This window comes from Pongo abelii, chromosome 20, assembly GCF_028885655.2.
Source record: "Pongo abelii isolate AG06213 chromosome 20, NHGRI_mPonAbe1-v2.0_pri, whole genome shotgun sequence".
In the NCBI taxonomy this organism is placed as follows: Eukaryota; Metazoa; Chordata; class Mammalia; order Primates; family Hominidae; genus Pongo; species Pongo abelii.
The window spans coordinates 9,343,598-9,356,091 of record NC_072005.2 but is presented as its reverse complement, the minus strand read 5'-3'; the positions used below and the strand labels follow the sequence as shown (position 1 = coordinate 9,356,091).

Genomic DNA, 12,494 nt, shown 5'->3' with positions numbered 1-12,494 from the left:
CTCCACCTCCTACCACACACACGTATAAATGTATATTTACAGACTCAAAACTGGTTCTGGCAAGAAAATATAAGAAAATGATCATAAGGCACTTGAAAACTGACATCTGGCTTGCCTAAAAAAGTGACACTCAACTTTTTATCCAAAGCAATAGAGTAATAATAATGGTTCACTAAAGAAACTCAGAATACTGCTAAGGCTAATGCCTAGCTGTAGCCAATTAAGTAATTTCTTTACTTTGCTTCCACATTCAGTCTACAAAAGCCAGCTGTGCATGCTGCTACAGCACAGCCCCCTGAACCTCTTCTGGTTTTGACTGCTGCCTAATTCACGAATCCTTTAATGCTTAACTATTACATTTATCTAAAGTTTTTCTTTTAATATCCATAGGTCCTAGCAGAGGGTAGAAAATGTTTGGGGTGTGGCTCATGCCTGTAATCCCAGCACTCTGGGAGGCCAAAGCAGGCAGATCACTTGAGCTTACAAGTTTGAGACCAGCCTGGGCAACATGGTAAAACCCCGTCTACAAAAAACACAAAAATTAACCAGGTGTGGTGGTGCATGTCTATAGTACCAGCTACGTGGGAAGGTGGCTTGAGCCTGGGAGGCAAAGGTTGCAGTGAGCCGAGATCATGCCACTGCATGCCAGTCTGGGTGATAGAGCCAGACCTTGTTTCACTGAAAAAGAAAAAAGAAAATGCATGGGGTGGATGAAATGCTGAATCACACATTGTGCAAAAGTTTCTCTATTTTATACTTTTCTGGGGGTATGGGGAAGACAGGGCTGCACTCTGTTCCCAAGGCTGGAGTGCAACAGTAGGATCAAGCTCACAGCAGCCTTGAACTCCTGGGCTCAAGCAATCTTCCTACGCCAGCTTTCTGAGTAGCTAGGACTTCAGACAAAAGCCACCACACCTGGCCAATTAAAAAAAAATTTTTTTTGGTAGAGATTGGTGGTGGGGCTGGAATGGAGAAGGGGTTCCTCACAATGTTGGAATGGCTGATCTTGAACTCCTGGGCTCCTGGGCTCAAGCGATCCTCCCGCCTTTACCTCCCAATCTGCTGGATTACTGGTGTGAGCCACCATGACCAGCCAAAATTTTTTTTTTTTTTTTGAGACAGAGTCTCGTTCTGTCACCCAGGCTGGAGTGCAGTGGCGTGATCTCGGCTCACTGCAAGCCCTGCCTCCTGCGTTCACGCCATTCTCCTGCCTCAGCCTCCCGAGTAGCTGGGACTACAGGCGCCCACCACCATGCCTGGCTAATTCGTTTTGTATTTTTAGTAGAGAAGGGGTTTCACCATGTTAGCCAGGATGGTCTCGATCTCCTGACCTCATGATCCGCCGGCCTCGGCCTCCCAAAGTGCTAGGATTACAGGCATGAGCCACCCTGCCCGGCCATGACCAGCCAATTTTATACTTATAAAAAACCTATCTCTTGGGTTTACTCATCAGTTTTACTTTTTTTCCCATTAAATACTGCTTTTAGTGTTATTATGTTTTCTTTATATTCATTTTGCTAATCTCAAACACTTGGAAATGACATCTGAATTTTTTAAACATTTAATTGAAATATATATTCACAAAAGTGTAGAATTACAAAGGTATAATGCATCATTAATTTCTACACCTTGATGCACACATGACACATCTAAATCATTGCCCCTCCTCTCAAATGGAAACTATTCGCACTTCTAACGGTATAGATTAATTTTGTCTGTTTTTAAACTTTATAAATGAAATCTATTCATTTATGTCTAGCTTTTTTGATTCAACATTATGTTTATGAGAGTCATCCATACTGTTGCACATAGCTATAGTTCTTTTCCTTTTACTGAAAAGCACTCCATAATACAAGTTGAATATCTCTAATCTGAAAATCTGAAATGCAAAATGCTCCAAAAAAACCTTTTTGAACACAGACATGACACTCAAAAGAAATGCTCACTGGAACATTTTAAATTTCTGAAGTATAATGCAAATATTCCAAAATCTGAAGAAATCTGAAATCCAAATGACTTCTGGTCCCAAGTATTTCTGACACTTAACCAGTATAGCACGGTTTATTCACGTATTCTTGTAGACAGACATTTGAGTTGCTTAATTCTGGGCTATTTCAAATAATGATGTTATATGGTTGCATTTAAGGGTATATCCTTACATTCAAATTTGGAACACAATGCCAAACTTTTTCAAAACTTATTTCTACTTTACACACTAGAAGTATACACAAACTCCAGTTTCTCTAAATTCTCTTCAACATTTGGTATTGTAACTCTTTTTGGATTTAGCCATTCTGATATATGTGTAGTGGCAGATTTAATTTCCATTTGCCTGATTATTGATGAGGATAAAAACTTCAATTTTTCATGTTTATTATCCATAGTACAGTCAGTTTCGTGAAGAGCCTGCTCAAGCCTCTAATTTTTCTATTGGATTGTTTGAATTTCTGGAATTAACGTGTAAGAGAGTTCTTAATATATTTTGGATATTAGCCTTTTTTATGTCAGTTACATACGTAGGAATTATCTCCTCTTATTCTCAGGCTTGTTTCTGGGTGGGGGTGGGGGACAGGGCCCTGTTCTGTTGCCCAGGCTGAAGTGCAGTAGCACAATCTTGGCTCACTGCAGCCCTGACCTCCTGGGCTCAAGCAATCCTCTTGCCTCAGCATCCCAAGTAGCTAGGAGAAGAACCATGTGCCACCATGTCCAGCTAATTCTTTAGTTTTCTGTAGAGATGGGGTCTTGCTATGTTGCTCAGGTGGGATTTAAGTGATTCTCCTGCCTTGGCCTCCCCAAGTGCTGGGATTACAGGTGTGAGCCACTATGCCTAGCTTCCTTTGGAATTATTTTTAACTTCATTAAAAGAAAAAACACTAGGGAATTTGGCAGGATATAGTTAAATTATATATGCATTTACCCTTTGACTTAGAAGTCCCATTTCTAAAAATCCTCCTGGATGTATAACTCTACAAATATCTATTTTTAAAATTTTCTGGCTGGGCATGGTGGCTCATGACTGTAATCCTAGCACTTTGGGATGCTGAGGTAGGTAGATTGCTTGAGCCCAGCCTGGGCAACACATGGTGAAACCCTGTCTCTACAAAAAATACAAATATTCACCAGGTATGGTAGCACTCACCTATAGTCCAAGCTATTCAGGAGACTGAAGTGGGAGGAACACCTGAGCCTAGGGAGGTCAATGCTGCAGTGAACCATGATCTCACCACTGTACTCCTGCCTGGACAACAGAGTAAGAGCTTGTCTCAAAAATGCAACAAAACAAAAACCAAAATACATTTTCTCATACATTCATATTAGAATGTAGAACTTCCAAGGTTTGATCCTTCTCTCTTAAAACACAAGCCACGTAACTACAAAATCATACCTTTTAAAAATACATCAGAGAGCCAAGAATGCAGATACACCTAAATAATAAGCTTTGCTAAGAAAGAAGATACCCATGATTTTTCTCAATCTTGGATGAGTGATGAGAGAAGGAATCTGCCACACATGAAGGTATAAAGAAATCATCATTAAATCTTACCAAAATTTGACAGCAGAGTGTGGGCTGATTGACCACATTAGAATTCTGAGACATCTCAGTTACAGAATTCACAGTGATGAATCCATCCACAGACTTTCACAAGTCTTCACCTAATATTAGACCATAGGATATCAAAGGCTGGGATAAGGCAGGATCACTGAGGTGCATGTAGCCTCCCTGATGACCAAGGCAACCATCCCCCAAGGCAAGTGGCAGGGCAAAGGGGTGAAGATAAACCCATTTAAAGCACTCTGGGCCCTCGGCTATCACAGGCTGGTTGCAGAGCAGAGAGTTAATACAAAACCTTAATAAAATTTTAGCAAAATGAATACAGTGATATATATATATATATACACAAACACATACATATATGTATACCTCTATATATGAAGAGATAATACATCATTAGAACATATCCCAAAAATGCCAGATTGATATTCAAATGTAAATTAATTTAATGCAACATATTAGCAGGCCAGAAAATCAGATGATCTCATGAGATGCAGAAAAGGAATTTGACAAAATTCATTAACCATGACTGTTTTCAATGAAGTTCAATAAGCCCAAGAAAAATTTTCAGCCTAATAAAGGGCATCTACAAAAACGCCAAAGCTAACATTATACTTTAAGGTGACAAAAACGATTGCTTTTTAACTGTATTACAAATGAATAACAAAACCATATTGAAAGATAAAAATAACTCATCTAAGTGAATTTGGAAAACAGTATTTTGAACATATAATCTAAGCCTAAATATAAAAGAATGACACAAAAGTAACTCAGTTAATAAATTTGTTTTCCACAGGGGTCTGAATTAGCAATTCAGAACTACTTTATTTGTATTTTAAGATTCAATAAGTAATATATCATAGAAAATGTCAGTAAAATGGCAGAGTAGGAAGCCCTACCTCTCTGTTCACTCATGGAAATACATAGTAACAATACTGGAACCAAAATACCTTGAAGAGAAATCCATAATCACGCTAATAATTGCAAGCAACCCCAGAGGAGCACAAACTGAGAGCAGTTGCATTTATACGGGTAAGAACAATTTTCAACTTACCCTCATCAGCCCTTCCCCAAAACCAGCTCAGCTCAGTTGCCTTGACTTTATATCCTTTTGATAAATTGGTCCCTTTATTATTATATAATGACTTTGTCTCTTGTCACAATTTTTGTCTTAAAGTCTATTTTGTGTGATGTAAGAATAGGGGCTCCTGCTGTCCTTTGGTTATCATTTGCATGGAATATCTTTTTCTAACCCTTGAAATTCAGTCTGTGCCCCTTAAAATTAAAATGAAGTTAAAAATAATTCCAAAGGAAGCTAGGCGTAGTGGCTCACACCTGTAATCCCAGCACTCAGGGAGGCCAAGGCAGGAGAATCACTTGGGTCCCACCTGAGCAACATAGCAAGACCCCATCTCTACAGAAAACTAAAGAATTAGCTGGACATGGTGGCACATTATTTCTTCATGGGAAGAAGTGAGATTGGCTACTTGACCTCCTGACCTCTCAAGAGGGTTCTCCAAGGGGCCAGTAGCCATCTTGCCTCATATACTGAGGTGCTGATCATCTGAGAAAGAAATAAGGCAGACATCCTCTTACATCTGCTCTGTATGACTGAGAAAAATCACAAACGGAGGCTTTTCTGTGTAGAGAGAGAGAAGAGAAGGTGTGCTTGTCATCAACCTTATTACTTCTGTAGGGGTCAGTCCTGATCTTGTCTCATATGGAGCACTGCTAATGGATGAAGGTCTTTCCCAGTCAAGACTAAGCCATAAATACTGAGAGAAATACCTACTACTTCAATGCACAGACAGCAAAGCAAACCTACAAATAGCATGAAGAATCAAGAAGAAACTATGACACAAAGAAAACAAATATTCAGTAGCCAACCCAAAAGAAATGGAGACCTGTGAATAACCTGAGAAGGAAGTCATAACAATCATCTTAAAGATCAGTGAGTTAAATGACAGCAGAGATACATAACTATAGGAGGTCAGGAAAATAATACATGAATGAAGTGAGAAATTCAACCCAGAGATTGAAATGATAAAGAACAAAAGAGAAATACTGGAGCTGAAGAGTACAATAACGGAACTGAAATATTAACTAGAGGGGTCCAAGAGCAGACATCATCAAACAGAAGAATCAACAAAATAAAAAATAGATTATAGTCAGTCAGAGGAACAAGAAAAAACAATGAAAAAGAGTGAAGAAAGCCTAAAGAACCTGTGGAACTCTGCCAAGTGAACAGAAACATTAAAGAAGTTACAGAGGGAGCAGAGAGAGAAATGAGTACAAAGCCTATATAAAGAATAGCTATAAACTTTCCAAATCTAGGGAGACAGAGGCACCCATATTCATGAATCTCAAAGTCCCCAAAAAGGTTCAACTGAAAGAGATCTAAACTGAGACACATTATAGTGAACTTGTCAAAAGTCAAAGACAAAGAGAATTTTGAAAGCAGCAAGAGAAAAATGACTTACTACTACAAAGGAATCTCCATAATACTACCCATTGATTTCTCAGCAGAAACCTTGCAAACCAGGAGAATGGCATATTCAAAAAGTCATCAATCACAAAGGAAGACCGCAAGAGAAGACAGGAATAAAAACTACAAAACAGCCAGAAAACAATGAGCTAAATGGTAATAACAAGTCATCATCTATTAACAATTACTTTAAATGGATTAAATTCCCCAATGAAAAGACACAGAATGGCTGAATATGGTTAAAACAAACAAACAGGTGGGGCACGGTGGCTCACACCTGTAATCTCAGCACTTTGGGAGGCCGAGGCGGGGAGATGAGGAGGTTAGGAGTTCGAGATCAGCCTTGCCAATATGGTGAAAACCCGTTTCTACTAAAAATACAAAAATTAGCCAGGCGTGGTGGCATGTGCCTGTAGTCCCAGCTACTCAGGAGGCTGAGACAGAAGAATTGCTTGAACCTGGGAGGCGGAGGTTGCAGTAGGCTGAGATCACGCCACTGCACTCTAGCCTGGGCAACAGAGTGAGACTCCATCTCAAAACAAACTAAACAAGATCCAACTATCTCCTGGCTACACTAGACTCATTTTAATTTTAAAGGGCACAGACTAAACGTCAAGGGTTAGAAAAAGATATTCCATGCAAATGATAACCAAAAGACAGCAGGAGCCCCTATTCTTACATCACACAAAATAGACTTTAAGACAAAAATTGTGACAAGAGACAAAGGTCATTATATAATAATAAAGGGACCAATTTATCAAAAGGATATAAAAGTTTTAAGTACATATACACCAATATATTTAGGGAGCTCATTATACATAAAGCAAATATTAATGGATCTGAAAGAAGAAAAAGCAATATGATAACAGTAGGGGACTTCAATACTCCACTTTCAACAATGACTAGATCATCCAGACAAAGTATTAATAAGAAAATAGTGACCCTGAAAAACAAAGACTCTGAAACTAAATACAAAAATCAATCATATTGTATATAAATATAAAAAAATTTAAAAATATGGCACCACATATGCTAAAGGCCATTCCATTTATGAAACAGGAATAATAAACTATGATTTTTAAAAAGTTGTATTGAGTAAGCACAGGAATAAAAAAGAAAAGTTTAAAACTTAAAACCCCTAGCCCAAAAAAAAAAAAAAAAAACACAGCTGTAGTCACCACAAAAGGAACAAAGCAGTTCTAATGACTTTTGAGTTACTGTTGCTTTTTACTTACTGTGAAACTTTGTTCTCTAAAATCAGTTATTATTAGAAATTTGCTGTTTGAAATTGTATCAGTAAGAAATATCAGACTGAAATATCCCACTTTCACCTGGAGGGCTTATGTAATTTTTTGACACCAAGTAGTATCAATTTACAACCCAGGTGCTGAGTTTCAAATAAAAGATTTCTGACACAACATTCCATATCTACTCAAATTTACTGTTTCCAAGGAAATGAGACCCTGTGTTGTTTGCACCCAGATACGATGCTGACCCCTTTACACAGCCCTACTTTGTGCTGAGACTATCAAAATGCTGATGCATTTAGGCCGGGCGTGGTGGCTCATGCCTGTAATCCCAGCACTTTGGGAGGCCGAGGCAGGTGGATCACCTGAGGTCAGGAGTTGAGACCAGCCTAGCCAACATGGTGAAAGTTCGTCTCTACTAAAATACAGAATTAGCGAGGCATGGTGGCGGGAGCCTGTAATCCCACCTACTCAGGAGGCTGAAGCAGGAGAATCACTTGAACCCGGGAGGTGGAGGTTGCAGTGAGCCGAGATTGCACCACTGCACTCCAGCCTGGACAAGAGCAAAAACTCCGTCTCAAAAAAAAAACAAAAAAAACAAAAAAAAACGGTTAATTCAAAAAAGCAACTCTTAAAGTGTAAAGAGAAACAAGCCTAATAGTATGTCAAATTGATAACATAACCACACAGAGAAAAAAACTGAGTTTGAGCAAATGTTTGAATTTTATATCCTTAGTAAGAACAAAAAGAAATACAAAGAAACTCAATACTAAATAAAGTAACAGTTGGTAGTAATACTAGTCATCCGATAATGTTGCTACAACAAATAATATATGAGTGTCATTAGGAGTCAAGGTCTTTATTATAAGAGATAAGAGATACAAACATAAGGAAAAACAAAAAACCTCATAAGTTTGTAATAGGAATATGAGTATAAATGTATGATGTAAGAAAATACATGTTCTAGATGTCCATTTTAAGGCCATAGATGTCCACCATGGGCCTATCACACAGACCTTAGTGTCTAAAAGGAACATGACTTTCTGGAGCAATCATTGATTCCAGGTCTGTAAGAGGAAAATACAAAGTGAACTGGGGTCTGATTTTGCACTCAGATTAGTAGAGTTGTGTCACAAGACACAGAGCCAAATTTAAAAGATTACCGTTGGTCAAATTTGGGACAGTTTGAGCATCAATACGAATGACAGAAATTGATTATAATACAGTGAATGAAAAGAAAAAAAAAATTAGAATAAGTTGTGACATTCCAAAAAAGAAAAAAAGTATAGAGGGCAGTGAAAGTGGTGAAAGAAAGCTCCTCTTCACCTAAGACTGTCAGCTAAAGAATGGAGGAAGAATGACAGAACTAGGAAAAAAAAATTGTTAACCTCTCAATGTAAAAACAGGTTCAGGAGAAGATAAACGAGTGATGTTAAAGCCACTGGTGAGGCCAGGTGCGGTGGCTCATGCCTGTAATTCCAGCACTTTGGGAGGCCGAGGCGGGAGGATCACCTGAGGTCAAGAGTTTGAGACCAGCCTGACCAACATGGTGAAACCCCGTCTCTACTAAAATTAAAAAAATAAGCCAGGTGTGGTGACGCACATCTCTAATCCCAGCTACCTGGAAGGCTGAGACATGAGAATCACTTGAACCGGGGAGGCGGAGGTTGCAGTGAGCCAAGATTATGCCACCGTACTCCAGCCTGGGCGGCAGAGTGAGACTCCGCCAAAAAAAACAAAACAAAACAAAAAACAAAAACAACAACAACAAAAAAAAAACAAAACAAAAACAAAAAAAACCACTGGGTGAAAGGCTGTTGGGGAACAGAATATTCCCCTGTGGCCAAAGTATCACTTATAGATTACTATAAGAAAAACGTGACTATACAGAGATGAGTACCTTGACCAAATGCTTAGTATCACTAACAAATTTGTAGTATGTGACCACTGATAGGATATAATATGAAGCCGAGTACATTGCCTAGAAAATGGAAGCCTTGGATCTGGCCAGTCTAACTCAACAGCCACTAGCCCCGTGTAGCCAGTGCAACTGAGGAAATGAATTCTTAATTTTATTTACTTTTAATTCAACTTTAAAAATAAAATTGTTACTGAAAATCTTTTAAGTATGTTTGGAACAACCTGGGTTTGTTAATCTACTTTTTCAATAGTAAATTTTATAAACTCTAAATACAGATCAAGAATTTCCAACGAAAATTAGCTGTAAGTGTAAAATACGTGCAGGATTCCAAAGACTTAGTACAAAAGAAGCGTGAAATGTCTCAGTTTTATATTGACTACATTAGTCACTAATTTCATAAACTTATATTGATAACTGGATATGCTGCATTTTTAATATATTAAAAATGATTTCACACATACATTTAACATTTTCTAATTTGGCTACTAAAATTTTTAAAAATTACACCTGTGCCTTGCATTATATTTGTATTAGACAGTACCACTCTAATCCCAACATCCACTTTACAAGAAATATAAGACATAGGTAAATCAAATAAAATCACAGGAAAACATCATTGCATGAGAACGCCAGCATTTTACAAGATAATGTTCCCGAAATCTTCAAAGGCCAAAATTTTATTTTTAAAAATTCAGGTGAATGGCGGGGCACGGTGGTTCACGCAGTACTTTGGGAGGCCGAGGCCGGCAGATCACGAGGTCAGGAGTTCGAGACCAGCCTGGCCAACATGGTGAAAGCCTGTCTCTACTAAAATTACAATTAGCTGGGCGTGGTGGCACATGCCTGTAATCCCAGCTACTTGGGAGGCTGAGGCAAGAGAATCGCTTGAACGCGGGAGGCTGAGGTTGCAGTGAGCTGAGATCACACCACTGCACTCCAGCCTGGGACAGACAGAGACTCCGTCTCAAAAAAAAAAAAAATCAGGTGAATAGTCTAGTCAAAAACAGATTTAACAGATCTAAAAACACGCAAACAACCTGGCAACTACAATGGTGACTTTTGGACAGCTGGGGAAATTTGATTTGATTTGGGGGTGGGGATGGACAACGAGGTCTTGTTTTAAGCTTGTCTTCACTTTTAGGAGGCATTTGAGATACACGCTTAAGATAAAAGGGGAAAGTTCATTCACTTCCAATTTAAATGGCTCATCAAAAAGTATATATACAAAAAAATGAAACAAATCCTAACAACCAGTGAATGTAGTTAAGGGTTAAAGACTTTTTTTTCTTTTTGAGACGGAGTCTCGCACTGTCGCCCAGGCTGGAGTGCAAGGGCGCAATCTCGGCTCACTGCAACCTCTGCCTCCCGGATTCAAGCGATTCTCATACCTCAGGCCCCTGAGTAGCTGGGATTACAGGCGCCCACGCCCGGCTAATTTTTTGTATTTTGAGTAAAGACGGGGTTTCACTATGTTGGCCAGGCTCGTCTCAAACTCCTGACCTCGTGATCCGCCAGCCTCAGCCTCCAAACATGCTGGGATTACAGGCGTGAGCCACCACGCCCGGACTAAAGACATTTGTTTTACTCGAGTTACAGATGTTCTCTAGATCATTTTTTTTTTTTCTTTTTGAAACAGGGTCTCACTCTGTCGCCTCAGCTGGAATGCAGTGACACAATAACGGCTCACAGAAGCCTCGACCTCCCATGCTCAAGTGATCCTCGCATCTCAGCCTCCTAAGTGGCTGGGACCACAGACACCACCATGCCCGGCTAAATTTTTATTTTTAGTAGAGACAGAGGCTTGCCCTATTTTTTCCAGGTTGGCATCAAATTCCTGGGCTCAAGCGATCCTCCAGCCTCAGCCTCCCAAAACGCTGGGATTACAGGTGTGAGCCACCTTGCCCCGCCCTCGGTAAGACTGTCAAATGAGCAACTGGGAGAAAACCCACCTGTCAAAAGTTATCTTCGCATTCATTATCAATTCAATCCCTCCTGCTAGTAAATCAGCCTACACCGTGTTCCTAGGGATGCTCTCCTGTTTTGAGGCTCTGGGGGAATCTACAGGGCGCTAGGGTGAGATCTAGGGGATGGCCTGGAACCACAGTTGAGCAGTCCTGTGTTTTTCCTCGGTGGTAAATTTTACATTTATGTGCATTCATCCACTAATGCATTCGATGGTATCAGATCCATGTGCTCCCGAACAACCCGAAGAGGTTTCTTTCCACCTCGATACAACTTAAACTTCAAGACCCGACACCCACAGCCAGAACTGTTCTAAATGCATGAAGTGCTCACCAGGACACGACAGAATTGTCAGGTTGGTGAGGCCAGGAGGACGCCAAGCGAAAGTCACCGTGAACAGGAAGGCAGAAATGCTGTTCCTTCTGGAGAAAAGGCACAACACTGGATGTGGAGGCTTTTTTTTTTCTCCATTAGAGATGGGGGGGGGGTCTCCCTATGTTGCCCTGCCTGGTCTTGAACTCCTGGCCTCAAGTAATCCTCCTACCTCAGCCGGCCAAAGCGCTGGGGATTGCAGGCGTGAGCCGCCGTGCCCGGCCCTATGAGGCTTCTGCAGAGGGAAGCAGGGAGAATGGAAAGGCCGTGCCCCCCGCCTCCTCCCAGGCCGAGGCCCCAGTGCAGCCGCCTCGACCCCTGAGGACAGACCTGACTGTGGCTCTCAGAGGAGGGGCCGCGACTTGGGAGCGCCCACAAGATGCTGGAACTGCCCAACAGTGCACGGGACAGGCTCCATTTCACTGGTAGCCTCCCCTTTCGACCCCCGCGTGGCCGCACCAGGGGACCCGACGCCGCCCAGAAACGAAAACCTACCTCAAACGCCTCCGAAACGCGCGGTTAAGATGGCGGCCGTTATGCGCATGCGCACAAGCAGACAGGCCGCGCAGGCGCAGAGGCTAGGACTACATAGTCGGCGGGGCCTCGGGTTCCCGGCCCATCAGCTGCTGGTGCTTTTTCCAACCCAGAGCTGAGAGGAAATGCTGTTTACCTCCCCGGAGAGCGCAAGGATCACAGGTAGGGGATCTTGACTGCAAGCTGTCCAGGTTACTGGCGTTTTGAACAAAGAATTCGACAAAATGCCCAGCAAGGCAAAGAAAGAATGAAGCAACAAAAGAACAAGAGCTGGGATTTGTTGAAAATGAAAGCGTACTCCACAGTGTGGGAACTGGCCAAGCAGCAGCTCAAGGGCTCTGATACAGAATCTTCATGAGTCCAAATACCTCCTAGAAGTTTCTCATTGGCCACTTCATGCTCACCTCCTGTAAATGAAGC

The 12,494-nt window shown here is 40.9% G+C and overlaps 1 protein-coding gene across 16 annotated transcripts in view; it reads right to left on the bottom strand.

The window, feature by feature from the left end:
- The window catches only part of ZNF559 (zinc finger protein 559), a 52,726-nt gene extending 40,641 nt beyond the window's left edge, over positions 1-12,085 (bottom strand). For 4 of the 16 annotated variants that reach the window (XR_010138555.1, XM_063719910.1, XM_054539561.2 and 1 more), the window contains exon 1: positions 3,140-4,265. The gene's annotated coding sequence lies outside the window, so the exon portion shown is untranslated. The other 12 variants (XM_054539575.2, XM_054539574.2, XM_054539576.2 and 9 more) reach the window with 9 other exon arrangements.
- Positions 12,086-12,494: the final 409 nt, after the last annotated feature.